Genomic DNA, 14,603 nt, shown 5'->3' on the forward strand with positions numbered 1-14,603 from the left:
ATCTCAGTTTTGGCCTAGGTTTATATTAGGGTCACCATAGTGATACATGAACTAAAAATGAGGTATAGCTTAGGGTTTAGTCACCACTATTCATGGCAAGAGATTTTACTTGCATAATAGTTGTGGTTCTCCTTTAGTTACTAAGATTTGAGAATTGGTTTTATCTTTTTCCAATTTAACTTCCTTTATTACTCCCAACTTATCATTAAAGGAACTACATTGATTATAGTTCTTTTTATAGTTAACTTTGGTCACATTGATGTATGGTTTCTCACTACATAAAGTATAGTGTTTAACTCTAAGGTGCTCTTGGGTTCCTTAATTTAGGGAATATAGATATGGTAGGATTCTAATTGTGATCACCTAGTGGTTCACAAGTAAAGGTTGGGATATAAGTCTAGGGTTGCTTACTAATGATCTCCCCATAATTTTATGTGGTGAATGATATCTACTTATCCTATTAGGGTTTATCTTATCCTCACATATCTCAAGAACATGATCATGTTTAGACATGATCAACTTGTTCTTGATATTAATTCCTCAAGTTCTTAGATTTTATGATCATCACTCAATTTATAATGATCAAGGTTTGGCTTGCTAAGGTATCTCTGATGAATTTGGTTTCTCACTCCCAAGATCAAGTGTTGTCTTGATCAACTAAACATAGACTTTCTTTTATAGTTTCTTGAATGGGCAGGGTTATGGTTGTCTCAATTATCTTGAGTATAACACCATAGGTTGAGCTCTCTCATTTAAGAACAGTTATTCTAGGGTTTATGGTGTACTCTTAATATCTCCTTAGGTATCTAGGCTAAGGTTCCATTTGTCTAGCTTAAGTGGGTTAGTCTCTTCCTCACCTTATCAATTCCTGGATATGGTATTATTTCATGTGATATTAGGTTGTCTCACCACTCCAAGATGAAATGGTTAATCTTCTAATACTTTAGTTCAATGATTATCCTTTATTCTTAAATAGGTAAAACTAAGATTGGTATGAGTGGTCTCTTTCTTATTTGGGGAAGGACTTTAATACTAACCTAAGTTTAGGCTCCATAGAGATTGGTGTGATCATCAATATCTATGTTTAACATAAATGGTTTCTCTTAAAGATGATGAATGAAATGCATGGATGTATATCCAAGGTTTAACTCAAGGTTTGTTATTGCTTCTCAATAATTAATAGAACTCTCACCTATCTAGGTTTGATGCTTAATAATTTGGAATAGAGAAGAATTAGATTCCTTAGTTGGATCTCCTTGTCTTGTTTCCAAGATTAAAGTAGAATGGATATCAAATGGTTTATGATATGAGCATGGATTAGTTTCAGAAATGGAGTAGATAAGTGAAGAATAGTTTCTCCAATTATTGTTACTTGATTTCCAATTAAATGGATGTTCATGTGTTATGGCAAGAAATACCATGTTGTGATCTTTAATAAGATCAAGCAGTTGATACTTGATTAATAGGTTCTTGGGTTGATTTTAATTCCATTTGATCTAACCCTTAGAGCAAATCATCTCTACCCAAAACAAGGTTTTTACAAAGTCACATTGAGGTTTATAGCGCTTGACTTGATGAGCTACTCCAGTTCCACCAAGGTCAAGTGAAACTTCAGTTACTGTGACTGTTTTACTTTAAAGCGCGAAAATTCCCTAGATTTTCTATGCATGAATGCAATGCACACATCTGTTTCCTCTATTTTTGTAACCCCAATACCTGGGATAGTACACGGAGCTCGCTCGGTCACCGGAGCCAGAGCCACCACCATGGCCGTTCGACAAGCCCAGAGCAGCGCAGGCCGAGCGCACCCACAAGGCAACAATGAAGAGTGGATATTATTCCTCCGCGTCGTCGATCTGAACGCTGAAAAGATCAACTATTACTGCCACGTACAGGATCGTGCCGGCGCAGGCCAATAAGAAGCAGCGCGCCGCCGGCGGCGGCGGCGGTGGCATCGACATGGACGGGTGAGGCGTACCTAGCGCCCTAGCGGCATGATCTGCCTTGGAGGACGGCTGTCCGGCCGGAAGACCGCGGAGTGAACCCAGCACCTGGCCCGGCGAGGAGAAGGGATGACGTCGCCGGAGACGAGTGCACCGCTCTAGTGAGTGGGGATCAGGACTGAAGCAGTTAACGGACCGTGAAAGCAAACGGAGAGGTCGTCGTCGTTTAGACTGTTGCTAATCCTGTACTAACGCAAACTATCCTACGGAATGGGCTTACGGACTGACGTGGTGGCTGATTGGTTAGGGTTAGGATTAGGATTATGATTAGGGTTAGGGTTAGGATTAGGATTAGGTTTCTGGTTTTTTCCATTTCTTAAATTGTGGAGCACGTGCTATCTGGTGTGCCTGGAGGTGCCTTCCGTAGATGTAGGCATTGTTGCTCCTTTCCACATGGTTCTAGATGTTCTTTCCGTCGAAAAACTGAAAATTGTTTAAGTTGAGACTTCTAGGTTCTTGACCATAACTGCGTCGGTCGATTTGTATTTTAGTGAATACCGCATTTAACTTCCTTTTAATATTACTAGGAAAAATATTCGTGCATTGCAACAAAATACACAAACTTAAAAAAATTAAATTAAACATCTGGAAACAACATGAGTGCGAGGGGCCTATCTCAAAGGCACAGTTATTGAACGAACTCCTGCCCATCAAAAGAAACCCAACTCCACCTACCAAAAAACACCCCCGTAGACCAGACCTTGTAAATAGAGATAGTAAAACAACATATTTCCAAGTATTTCAGCACAAGACCCACCTGCCAACTTTTTTTTTGTTTTTTCGTTCTCTTCATCTTCCTCCTAGCTTGCACGCTCGCACGCGTCCCCGCCGGCAGCTGCATCTCAACCAGCGGCGCGCTCCCCCACCTGGTCGCGCCGCCACCGACAGCCCCTCCCCTGATGTTGTGCCACCTCTATCATCTGCTTTTGTCGCCTGCTAGCCTAGGTCCGCAGGAACACCAGCGCTGCCACGCCCAGGCACGCACGGCGCCGCCCCACCACCTGCGCGCGCTCGTCCGCCGTCGGCCGGCCACTCGCCACTCTAAAGTCGTGCGCCCCTACTTCGAACAAAATCTATACCTAATAATAAAACCAAAAGAGCTTCTTGTTGGTTCGTTTTTTATTGCCCCTAAAGTTGGCAAAAATACATCCCACTGCCACCGGTAAGTTAGGTACCGCTTCGTCCCTGATTTTCTGAGACCCGATTCTTCGTCCCTGATTTTCTGAGACCCGATTCCGTCCCTCCTTCCAGATCCGATGCCGCCACTTCCCTGATCTAGATTCGCTGGACCCAGCATCCCGAGCCTTGCACCTGTCGTCTTTACCTAGAATGATGTCCTCGTGATGCCTGCCGCCCTCCGTAAGTGCCTCCTTCTCTGAGGTCCTCTCATGATGAATTGGTGGTGGCCTGCTAAGGATGCAACGGGCGACCTGCAGCACAGCGGCGCTACTGTGCCTAAGCTGTAGTTGTACCGTGGTGGTTTCAATTTCAATGGGCGAACCACTAGATAAATTATCCCATTTCTATTTCGTGCTAGGGCACTCCCGTGTCATCTACGGTGCTCACAGCTCGTGCGCGTTAGATCATGATCGAACGGCCGGAAAGTATCGCATGGTACATCTGTGACGTGAGCCACGCGGTGGAATTTTTCCAGGGACCACACGTCCACACGCACATGAGCGGCGATGGGATTTTTCCAGGGACCACACGCACATGGCCGACCGCGATGGGTGCGTCGCTTATCCATCTCACTCTCCTTCACCCATCCCCATCTCCCACCCCATGAACTCGAGCAACCTCATTGAGGCCTTGTTTACTTCTCTCGTATTTTTCTTCCCAAAGGGTATGGGGATGGGAGGGGATTTGGTGTTCACCCAATCCCCTCAAATACCCCTCCCCAAAAATACACTAGTATGATGGAGAGTTTTTGATTTAGGCAAAAAATGTGGGGATGGGAGGGGATGGAACGGTATATCTCGGGATTATGTCGTTCAAAACCGGAGAAGTAAACGGACTAGTGGGGATTTTCCGGGATACGAAATAATCCCCTCTCATCCCCATAAATACTCTAGAAGTAAACAAAGCCTGAGAGAGAGGACGGAGATCGGGAGATTAACTGCGAGCGGTGGTGGTGCGGATCCCCGGGCGCCCGCGTTTCCAAGGTGAAGAGAGGCGGCCATGGCGGCTGGGGAGGGAGGAATCGAAGGTGCTCGCGCTCCATGGCAAAGTGGCAGCGGCCATGGAGTTGGTGGTGGGCTCAGGAGTGTGGGGCGAGGTGGAATCGCAGGCCCTCCAGCTATCGAGGCGAAGGGCGGCGCGGCGGTCGCCCGCCACCACGTCGGAGCTCTGGTCCATCCTCGCCGCTAGGACCTCAACCTCCTCCTCGCCAGGCCTGAGCGCCTCCTCTTCTATTGGTCTGCTACGGGTGCCCAAGCTCGCTGCAACTGCCTCGTCTTGCGCGTCTCCGTTCGCGCCGCCGGGAACGGCCTCGTCTCCACCGTGCGCCCCTTGGCCCTCCCCATGGTCCTGCGGGTGGATTCATTGCGGCCTCATGTCGATGTAATTTCTTCGTGCATCTGTGTAGTTTCTTCTTTTTTCTACATCCCACCAACTGACATTTTTTCAATTTTTTACATCCTCAATTGAAATCACAAACGCTAGTATTTTCTGGGATGTATTTTTAATCGTTTTTTTACATTTATAGATCCTTTTTTACATCTAGAATGATGGCATCGGTTGATTTTTTTTTCTTTTCTACATCCGGGGATCTGGAAATAGTACTTTCTCCCCAAATCTATAGGTAATAACAGTAGGTTCTCCAGCTCTTTTTTTTCTACATCCACGCTTCCTTTTTTACATCCTCAATTAGAATCAAAAATACTAAAATATTTTCTGAGATGTAATTTTATGTAGTTGAACTCTAATTTCTTACATTTTAATATTTGTTCTGAATTTAAGGAATAAAAGAAGATGATGACACATGTATTTACTTTATGTTTTATTTGTGTGAATATGTACATAATCAAGAGCTCGCATTTTTCCTGTCATGAACTCGCCACGGAGTCGAGGAATGAGAATGCATTCTGTGCATTTCGCGTGGAGAGCTGGAGCTGGGGCTGTAGTAAGAGACTGAAATTAGAACTTTCTATTTTTGGAAAGCCGGGATGTTGGATTAGTTTATTTTCTAATTTGGGTGGAGCACATCCGTAGACTAACCGATGCTATAGCACCGTGTAGCAGCCTCCATAAATTATATCTAAACAAACGACCATGCTACACTGTGTTCACACACTATTTAATCTTCCACGGTGCCGCACCCATGAATGGAAGAGAAACAATTAACCATCACCGTCCATTCCAAAAAAATAAAATATACCGGTTCGCAGGTTTCCCTATGCAGACAAGTCCACCCTAGAACCTCGAGCTAAGAGCATCTCCACTCGTTTGGCCTCTCCACGCCGAAATCCGGGGTTAATTTCGTTCGGATTGGACGAAAAAATAGCGTGGGTAGGGCCAGTTTCCCAGCCGTGATCCCAGTCGTAGACGGCGATTTAATTTTTAAAAACAAAAACTTGACGAAATATGGCAAAAACGATTGAATTTAGACTAACTAACGGGAGTGGTGTTTTGGAACATGGGAGCATATGCTCCCTCTATTTTGAAATGTATCTTACACATATTTTAAATTTCAAAAAAAATGAAACCAAAAAATCGCATGTAAATCTTCTCGTGCTGCACGCTTAGAGCATCTCCACTCGTCCCCCCGAGGAGGCCCCCGGCGAGCGTTTTTGCCATCCGGACGGTGAAATTCGGCCCAGTCGCGCCCCCGGTTCCTCGTTTTCGTCCGGATTTGGGCCTAAATTCATCCGGCGATCCCACGCCCCCCCCGGCCCCCCGGGGAGCTCTCGGGGACTCCGGACGAGTGAAAAGCGGGGAAGGGCCCGATCTGTCGGTGACTCGACGCACGAACCCCACCGCCACGTCGCTCAAAATCTCCCCCACCCCTCGTATCTCTCTCGCCGCCGGCACCACCCCGCCGGCTTGTTGCCCGGATTGCGCCGCCACTCCTTCCCCACCTGCCTATATTCCGCCGTGTTTGGACGACGGCCTATCCGGCTGCTCTTCCGCCGGCCTGTTTTCCGGCCTGCTTGCTCGTCGTCGCTCGCGGCTCGGGTTGCCTCGACCACGCCCGTCGGTGTTCGTCCATTTGCCTCGCCGGCCATGGACTCGGACGAAGAGGAGGAGCAGATGTTCGTCGAGCTTATGCAAGAAGAGATGGCAGCAGCCGCCCAAGACGACGAGCACATGATGATCCTTGGTTGCTTGGCAAGCATGTACGCCGGACCGGCAACTCGTCGGCGTGGTGGGTCGGCACGAGGTCGCCGGAAGTGCAAGCCGAGACAGCGGACCGGAGGGCTACTGCATGTTGTACGCCGACTACTTCGCCGACAATCCGTTGCACGGTGAGAGTGTTTTCCGGCGTCGTTTCAGGATGAGCGAAAGCTATTTCTGCAAATTGTGTATGCCATCCGCCACTTTGATCCCTACTTCGGATGCAAGGCGGATTGCACTCGGTTTGGTTGGATTTTCGTCACCGCAGAAGTGCACAGGTGGCTATGAGGATGCTGGCGTATGGAGCTCCCGGTGATACCGCGGATGACTATCTTCGGATGGCGGAGTCCACCGCCCTTGATTGTTTCTACCGGTTCTGTAGGGCCGTCATAGCAGTGTTCGGGGACTTTTACCTGAGATCACCCACTGTCGAAGACACTCAGAGGATCCTTGCAACAAATGAAGCTAGGGGTTTTCCAAGGATGCTTGGAAGCATTGACTGCATGCATTGTAAATGGAAGAACTGTCCGTTTGCGTGGCAGGGAATGTACAAGGGTCACAAAAAGGCTGCACTGTGATACTTGAAGCAGTGGCTACCCATGATCTCTGGATTTGGCACTCTTTCTTTGGTATGCCTGGATCCAACAATGACATCAACGTCCTAAACTGCTCCCCGGTCTTTTCCAAGCTTGTTGAGGGTCATGCTCCCCGGTGGACTATGTGATCAATGGTCGGCACTACAACAAAGGATACTACCTTGCGGACGGTATCTATCCAAAGTGGGCAACATTTGTGAAGACGATCTCCAACCCTAGCACCCCCAAACTTTGCGAGTTTGTCAAGAAACAAGAAGCTTGCCGAAAAGACGTCGAGCGAGCATTTGGTGTCCTACGGCAGAGATTTGTTGTCGTCCGGTTCCCCGCTATGACTTGGTCCAAAGATCAGATGTGGGAGGTGATGAACTGCTGTGTGTGCCTACACAACATGATTATTGAAGATGAGCGAAAGCATCCGGTTCCTCTGGCTGAGCAACAAGCACCATATGAGAGAGAGGGTCCTCTTGCACAGCCTAATCACCAGGTGCCTCCATCATGGGCCGCCTTCATTGCTATGCGCCAGGAGATTCGAGACTCTACAATGCACCAGCTGCTGCAAGATGATCCGGTGGAGCACATATGGAGGCTCCGAGGCAACGCCAACGCCGACGCCAACTAGTCTGTCTTAATTTGTTTGAAAAATTGTGAAATTTGTGTGCTTCATTTGTTTCAGCACTTGTTAAACATTGTACTCGTTATCGCCGAATTTGTTTCAGCAATTTTCGTCCTCTTGTTTGCCCAACTTGTTAAATTTTATGTTGAATTTGTTTGAAATATGTCAAATGGTCGAGGTTGGGGGTTTCCTGCCGGGGGGACGGCTGGAACTTCGGCGCTCCCCACGCCAAATCTTCATCCAATCCGGACGACTCGCCGGATTTGGGCGTGGGGAGCGCCAACGAGTGGGGATGCTCTTACAAAGTTGTTTCATAAAAAATGACTTATCATGGGACGTGTGTAAAAAAGATAAAACTCAGTGCTAAAAATAATTCTTTTCACAAGATAAGTTTTCTCTTTTTTATATAGATCATAAAAAATATTGTTTTTTCGTGAAACTTGACGAACGAATATATATTATGAAGATGTACATGTAAATTTTTTTGTTAAATTTTTTCGCCATTTCGAAATATGATTTTTTGGTAGAGGGTGCATACGCACCCGGGAGCCGAATTGAATTTCCGCTAACTTTAATGATATTTACTATATAGAGGGCGAAGTTCATACGTAGAGGCATAATTCGACTATATTTAGAATTCGGCTAGGGGAATACAAATCTAAATATTAAAACACGGCGCTCTACATGCAAAAATGGCGGTAGAAGACCGTGTAGTCCTTGTCGCTGTCGCCGCCATCATCGTCAGAGCCGTCGTCATCGAACTACGGCGCCGCCAACACCGTCTGGCTGCTGCCTTGTCCGGCGTCTCCCCACCGGCCACTGGTGCGAGGCGGGGACGGTGATGGCTTGTACCAGTCGTCGTCAGACTCCTCGAGGTCGATGACGGGGACGGCGACGGCGGATGGAGGAGTCGCAGGCTGGCGGTAGCGAGCGGCCTGCTCGAGGAGCCGAGCCTGCCGCTCCGCCTCCTCCTTCTCCCACTGCTCCCTCGACCAGGCGCAGGCCTGGTCGAGGGGCATGGCGTTCTCGGCGGGGACGAGATCCTAGAGGGACCTCGCCATGACGGCCTCGAGGATCGCGGCTTCCTCGGCGTCGTGGACCTCCTCCTTCACCGGCCTCCGCTTCCGCTCGTCGGAGGTGCCTGGTTCGCGCTTGGGGCGAACCAGACGCTGGTGGCAGCGTGGCGTCGATGAGTCGCGGATGACGATGCCACCGCCGCCGCTGCACTGATGGTTGCGGGACGGGGAAAGGGACTCCCGTTTCACCGGAGCCAAGGTTGGTGCCGACCTGGAGCTCGGTGTCGCCCTCATCGCCGATCCGGACGACGAGGAGCTGGCAGCCATGCGTCGTGGCTGCCAGCTGCCCCGGCGGTGGCTGGCCGATGCCCTCGACGGCGGGAGCATCATCAGCACGGGGTAGTTTCCGCCCTCGATGTGTTCGAGGATGGCCTCGAGGTTCCGCCCCAGCGCGCTCCACCAGCGCTGGCGCCCAGCGGCGTTGTTGCGCGGAGGCGAAGGCGGCAGACCGTCGTAGGAGGCGAGCTCCCGCTCCCAGCGCCGGAGGAAGAAGAAATTCCACGTCGCGTAGTTGTCGGGGTGGAACTGCGGTGGAACTTTTTGGAGACTCTAAGTTGGTGATTTCCCAGCTCACGGAGGAATACAAGTGCGAGAGTGTGTCACTCTTCCCATTATGGATGCAATGCCGTGAGCTGATGGCCCAATTTCGGTACATCAACTTCAATTGGGTCCCAAGATCGCAAAATACCGAGGCCAACGATCTTGCTCAGATGGCGTCAGGGTATAAGGACATACCAGATGGGTCCGATGTTCAGGTGCAGTTCCTGGATCAGGATGACTGGAGAGCCGATATCTTCAATTACTTGAAGGATCCGGCTCGGGGGGCACCTAAACGGATAAGGTACAAGGCCATGAAATATGTCCTTACAGGAGATGACATGTTCTACAGGACGTTGGAAGGGTTACTTCTCAAGTGCCTGGGACCAACCGAGTCGAATCGACTCCTACACGAGGTACACGAAGGCGCCTGTGGAACTCACCAATCGGCTCATAAGATGAAGTGGCTGATCAGGCGATCAGGGTTTTACTGGCCCACCATGCTTGAGGACTGCTTCAGGTACTACAAAGGATGCCAAGCGTGTCAGATGTTTGGGAAGATTCAGATGGTACCCGCATCAGCAATGAACCCCATCATCAAGCCTTGGCCATTTCGAGGTTGGGGCATGGATATGATCGGCAAAATCCATCCTGCATCGAGCAAAGGCCACGAGTGGATTTTGGCCATTACAGATTACTTCACTAAATGGGTGGAGGCCGTCCCTATGAAGAAGGTAAAATCGGAAGATGTTATCAATTTTGTGAAAGAACACGTCATTCATAGATTCGGGATTCCCCAAACTATCACGACCGATGGAGGTTCGGTCTTCATTTCTAAAGAATTCAGAAAGTTCTGTGACGACATGGGAATTAAGTTGATCCGATCGTCACCATACTATGCTCAAGCAAATGGGCAAGCTGAAGCGTCTAACCAGAGCCTTATCAAGCTGATTAAGAGGAAAGTTGATGAGCACCCTAGACGTTGGCATGAGGTATTATCAGAAGCTTTGTGGGCTTATCGCATGTCATGTCATGGGGCTATAAAAACCTCGCCATACCAGCTGGTTTATGGACAAGAAGCCGTATTGCCTTGGGAAATTACGGCTGGATCGAGACGTGTCACGTTTCAGAATAATCTAACATCTGAAGAATATGCGGCCCTGATGAGTGATAGTATTGAGGATCTAACGGAAATCAGACTTTGGTCATTGGAGAAGATTAAGAAGAACAAAGCCAAGGTAGCTCGCGCATACAATAAGAAGGTGAGACCAAAGGAGTTTCAGGTTGGTGATCTAGTATGGGAAGCCGTGTTGCCATTAGGAACTAAGGATAAAGAATATGGTAAATGGTCTCCTAATTGGCACGGGCCGTACAGAGTCGACCATGTCTTGAAGGGTAATGCATACATGCTCGAGCAGCTAGACGGGGTTAAATTCCCAGCAGCTGTCAATGGTCAACATCTCAAGAAATATTTCCGTGCATGTGGGATGACGGACAGTGAAATATGGGGGCCGATGCATAAAATCGGCCAGTAAAAAAAAATTTTACATCCAAATCACAGCCGATGCACGGACATCGACTTTAGAAATATGGATACCAGTACAGCCGATGCACAGACATCGACTTCAGACTAAAAAGCCGATGCACAATCATCGACTCTAGAGGAATAAATTATTTTCAGGCCAGAGACTGTGGCATTGGGATGAATCTGTGCGTTTGAGATTTAAGGTTTGTATGGACGCGAATTGGACCTGTTTGGGCGGCAATTTGAGGAATCTGAGTGTATTCTCTCAGACGAAGGTTGCAGATTACCGTGTAAATAGGCAACTGATTTGGCCTTAATCGCGTTTTATGGGAAAGACCGATGCGTTGCCATCGGCTCTTTGCGCGTTGACTTACTTTGACAATCGGCAGAATTGATGAGAAAGCAAGATCGGCATAAGAACATTTTCTTCATTGATAAAAGGGATTTCTTACAGAGGAAGAGCAGATTGCTCGAGGGAGGAAGAACAAAAGAGAGGTCTATTGACCAATCTGCTACTACTACTAGTCCTATGCTACACTATGGGCCGTCGCTGCCCTCGTCATCGCCGTCGAGGCTGCCGTCGGCACTGCTACCGGCGGGTTCCTCGTCGCTGCTCCCGTATCCCTCGATGGGAGCCTCCTCCTCTTCGTCGTCGTCTTCGTCGTCGTCGTCCGATCCAGCGCGGAAGCGCTTCGCCGGCGGGTAGTCCTCGAGGGAATCGTCATCTTCTTCTTCTTCCTCCTCGTCGGAGGAGGTGAAGTCATCCCAGGAGAAGCGGTCGTCCTCGCTCTCCGCCTCCAACTCCCCGTCGGCGAGGAATTGGAGGTCGTCATCCCCGTCGGTCAAGGACTTGTCGTCCTCGGACCAGACGGAGGAGTCATGGTCCTCCTGGTCCCATTCCTCTGGGGCGCGGTGGTTGTGCGCCGCCATCAAATCCCACTCCGGCGTAGGTTCGCGGGAGGAGGAGGAAGAGGAGGACTGGGAGGAAAGACCCGACGAGGCAGAGGAGGAGGAAGAGGAAGACATTGCTACAGAGGAAGGGGGTTTTTTGTGCCGATGGCTAGAACAGAGCAAGGGGATGAAGAGGCGAACTGTTCGGCGCGGTTAAATAAAGGGGATATAGTGGAGATTTAATGCCACAGCAGTTTCCGAGGAAGTGGTGCCAAAAAACTGTCAAATCTTGCAGAGAAGTTGAGAAGGCAAGACATCATGATGAAGGATATTGCGACGGTTCTGCTCTGCCACGACATGACCCGACGAAGAAAAAAAAAACAGAGTGGTTTTGGAATTATCATTGCCAAAACCAGGGGTGCATGTGTTATCACCAGATTTTAACCGAATCAGAGGTGGGCCGTGATTGAGATGGGCTTGGAGGATATACACGGAAAATATGCATGAATCGGGCTTGTACAAGAGTTTGGGCTAAATTGCCCGTGTATCTGTAAATATAGTAGGATACGTGTCGGTTAGGATTAAAAGGTAGAGTTTAACTCGTACACGGTTGGGATTATTCCCACGTTAGAGAGTCTACGGACTATAAATATGTATCTAGGGTTATTGAGAAAGGAGGACGATCACGTTCACAACAAACCAATCTAGGCGCATCGTCACCCCTTGTTTCGAGGGTTTCTTCCGGGTAAGCACCATGCTGCCTAGATCGCATCTCGCGATCTAGGCAGTATTGAGTTTATTCGTTGTTCATGCGTTGCTCGTGCTGAAGCCTTGTTGATGGCGAGCAACGTAGTTATCACAGATGTGTTAGGGTTAGCATTGTTTTACCTTGATGTATGCTTTTATCTATGCTATCCCTAGACATCTAGCTGCCTTTACACCTATCTTAGGTGTAAGGGCAGCACCTCGCTTAATCTCTGTTTAGTAGATCCGATCTGTTATGATTGCTCCTTGTTCTTCAAGGATTAGTTTGATATCTGCATAGTTAGGCCTTGCAAACGGGTTGAATGATCCAGTAGTGCGTGAGGTGTAATTTACCGATCCTAGAGAGGATGTTCCGGAATCAACTCCACGTTGGTTTTTAGGCCTTGTTTAGGGTTGGTTTGTTATCATCTTTCGTGTCTGCCAGGCTCAATTACGTGTAGGATGTTCCGGTTATGTGGTGAAAACCCTAAATCTTTGTAGATCGTTTTAACTTAATATTGATCAAGCAGGACCACCATGTTATCGTAGATCTCATACGAATCATGGGTGGATCGGCTCCTTGAGCCGATTCACAGGATAACCTGAGAGCCGATCGAGGCTCGTATTTAATGTTTACGTGTATGCCATGCAGGAAACTAGCCGAAGCAATCCATCACCTTCCTGACCAGGTATAGGTAAGGTGGCACGCCCTTGCACCAGCATCGGACGTGCGTGCCGGAGCATTGCGGGCCGTCGCCCGAGGGACCAGGGCCCACCAGCAGTCCTGGGAGCCTCCCGGCTCTACGTGTTGCCCGTCGCTACTCGCCGGTGGGTTTTGGTGGTCAACAGCTGTCCGGAACCCGAGGCCCCAAAGTGACAAAAATTGGGACAACCGGAGGGGAAGGCTGTGATATGAGGATCACATGTTTTCACCAAGTGTTAATGCTTTGCTCCGGTGCTCTATTAAAAGGAGTACCTTAATAGCCAATAGATTCCCTTGAGGCCCGGCTGCCACCGGCTGGTAGGACAAAAGATGTTGTACAAGTTTTTCATTGCGAGCACGTATGACTATATATGGAAAACATGCCTACATGATTAATAATCTTGATGTTCTGTCTTAATGCTTTCAATCCTATCAATTGCCCAACTGTAATTTGTTCACCCAACACTTGTCACTTGTTATGGGAGGTTACCACTAGTGTAGATCGCTGGGAACCCCGGTCCATCTCTCATCATCATATACTCGTTTCTATATAACATTGGAAGTAGTATCAACTATTTTCTGGTGCCATTGCTTCTGTGTTACTGCTACTGCTGCTATGTTACTGTTACTATTGCTCTCATATTACTGCTGCTTTCACATCACCCCTGTTACTAGTGCTTTTCCAGGTGCAGCTGAATTGACAACTCAGTTGTTAAGGCTTATAAGTATTCTTTACCTCCCCTTGTATCGAATCAATAAATTTGGGTTTTACTTCCTCGAAGACCGTTGCGATCCCCTATACTTGTGGGTTATCAAGACTATTTTCTGGCGCCGTTGCCGGGGAGGCATAGCTCAACTCATAAGTTCACCTGGGGAGTACACTCTACCTCTCTCTGTTTTTATTTTATTTTATTTTGTTTTGCTTAGTTTAATTTTGTCTAGTTTATTTTTGCTTAGTTTATTTCTGTTTAGTATTATTTTGCTCAGTTTACTTTTGTCTAGTTTGTTTTTGTCTTGTTTTATTTTTCTCATATACCCGAAAATCCATAAAAATTTGAAAAACCGAAAAATTAAAAACTGCTGTTATGGGATAACCCACAACCTATTTGGAGCTTATTGAAATATATAATAATTATAGAGAATCAAGAACGGGTAAAGTCATGAGTGTTGTGATAGAAAAATTGAATACAATTGCTAAAATCTTGCTTAAACGCCATGATATAAACTGTTGCTCTCAACAGGACACTAAACATCTGAAATTCCAATGTGGCTTTAGTGAGGAAGCTTTAATTAAGAACTACAATTGGAATAACTATATTCATCTTGGGTTCGAAGAAGTAGAACAATTTGTCATATTTATGGAAGCCTCTGAGATCGAATCCTTCATGGCTAAAAATTATGAAACTTGTGTTGTTTGTAAGGACCTTAAAGATTATGTCTCTTCTATCCTTAATTTTTGCATAGAAAGTTACAGCGATAATCCTTATATCATTGATTATAAAGAGAGACTCATTAATGCACAAGAATGCACTCACAATTTGCAGGAACCTTTGAAAGAAGAAATTGATGAACCTGAAAGCTCA

This window comes from Lolium rigidum, chromosome 5 (assembly GCF_022539505.1).
Source record: "Lolium rigidum isolate FL_2022 chromosome 5, APGP_CSIRO_Lrig_0.1, whole genome shotgun sequence".
In the NCBI taxonomy this organism is placed as follows: domain Eukaryota; kingdom Viridiplantae; phylum Streptophyta; class Magnoliopsida; order Poales; family Poaceae; genus Lolium; species Lolium rigidum.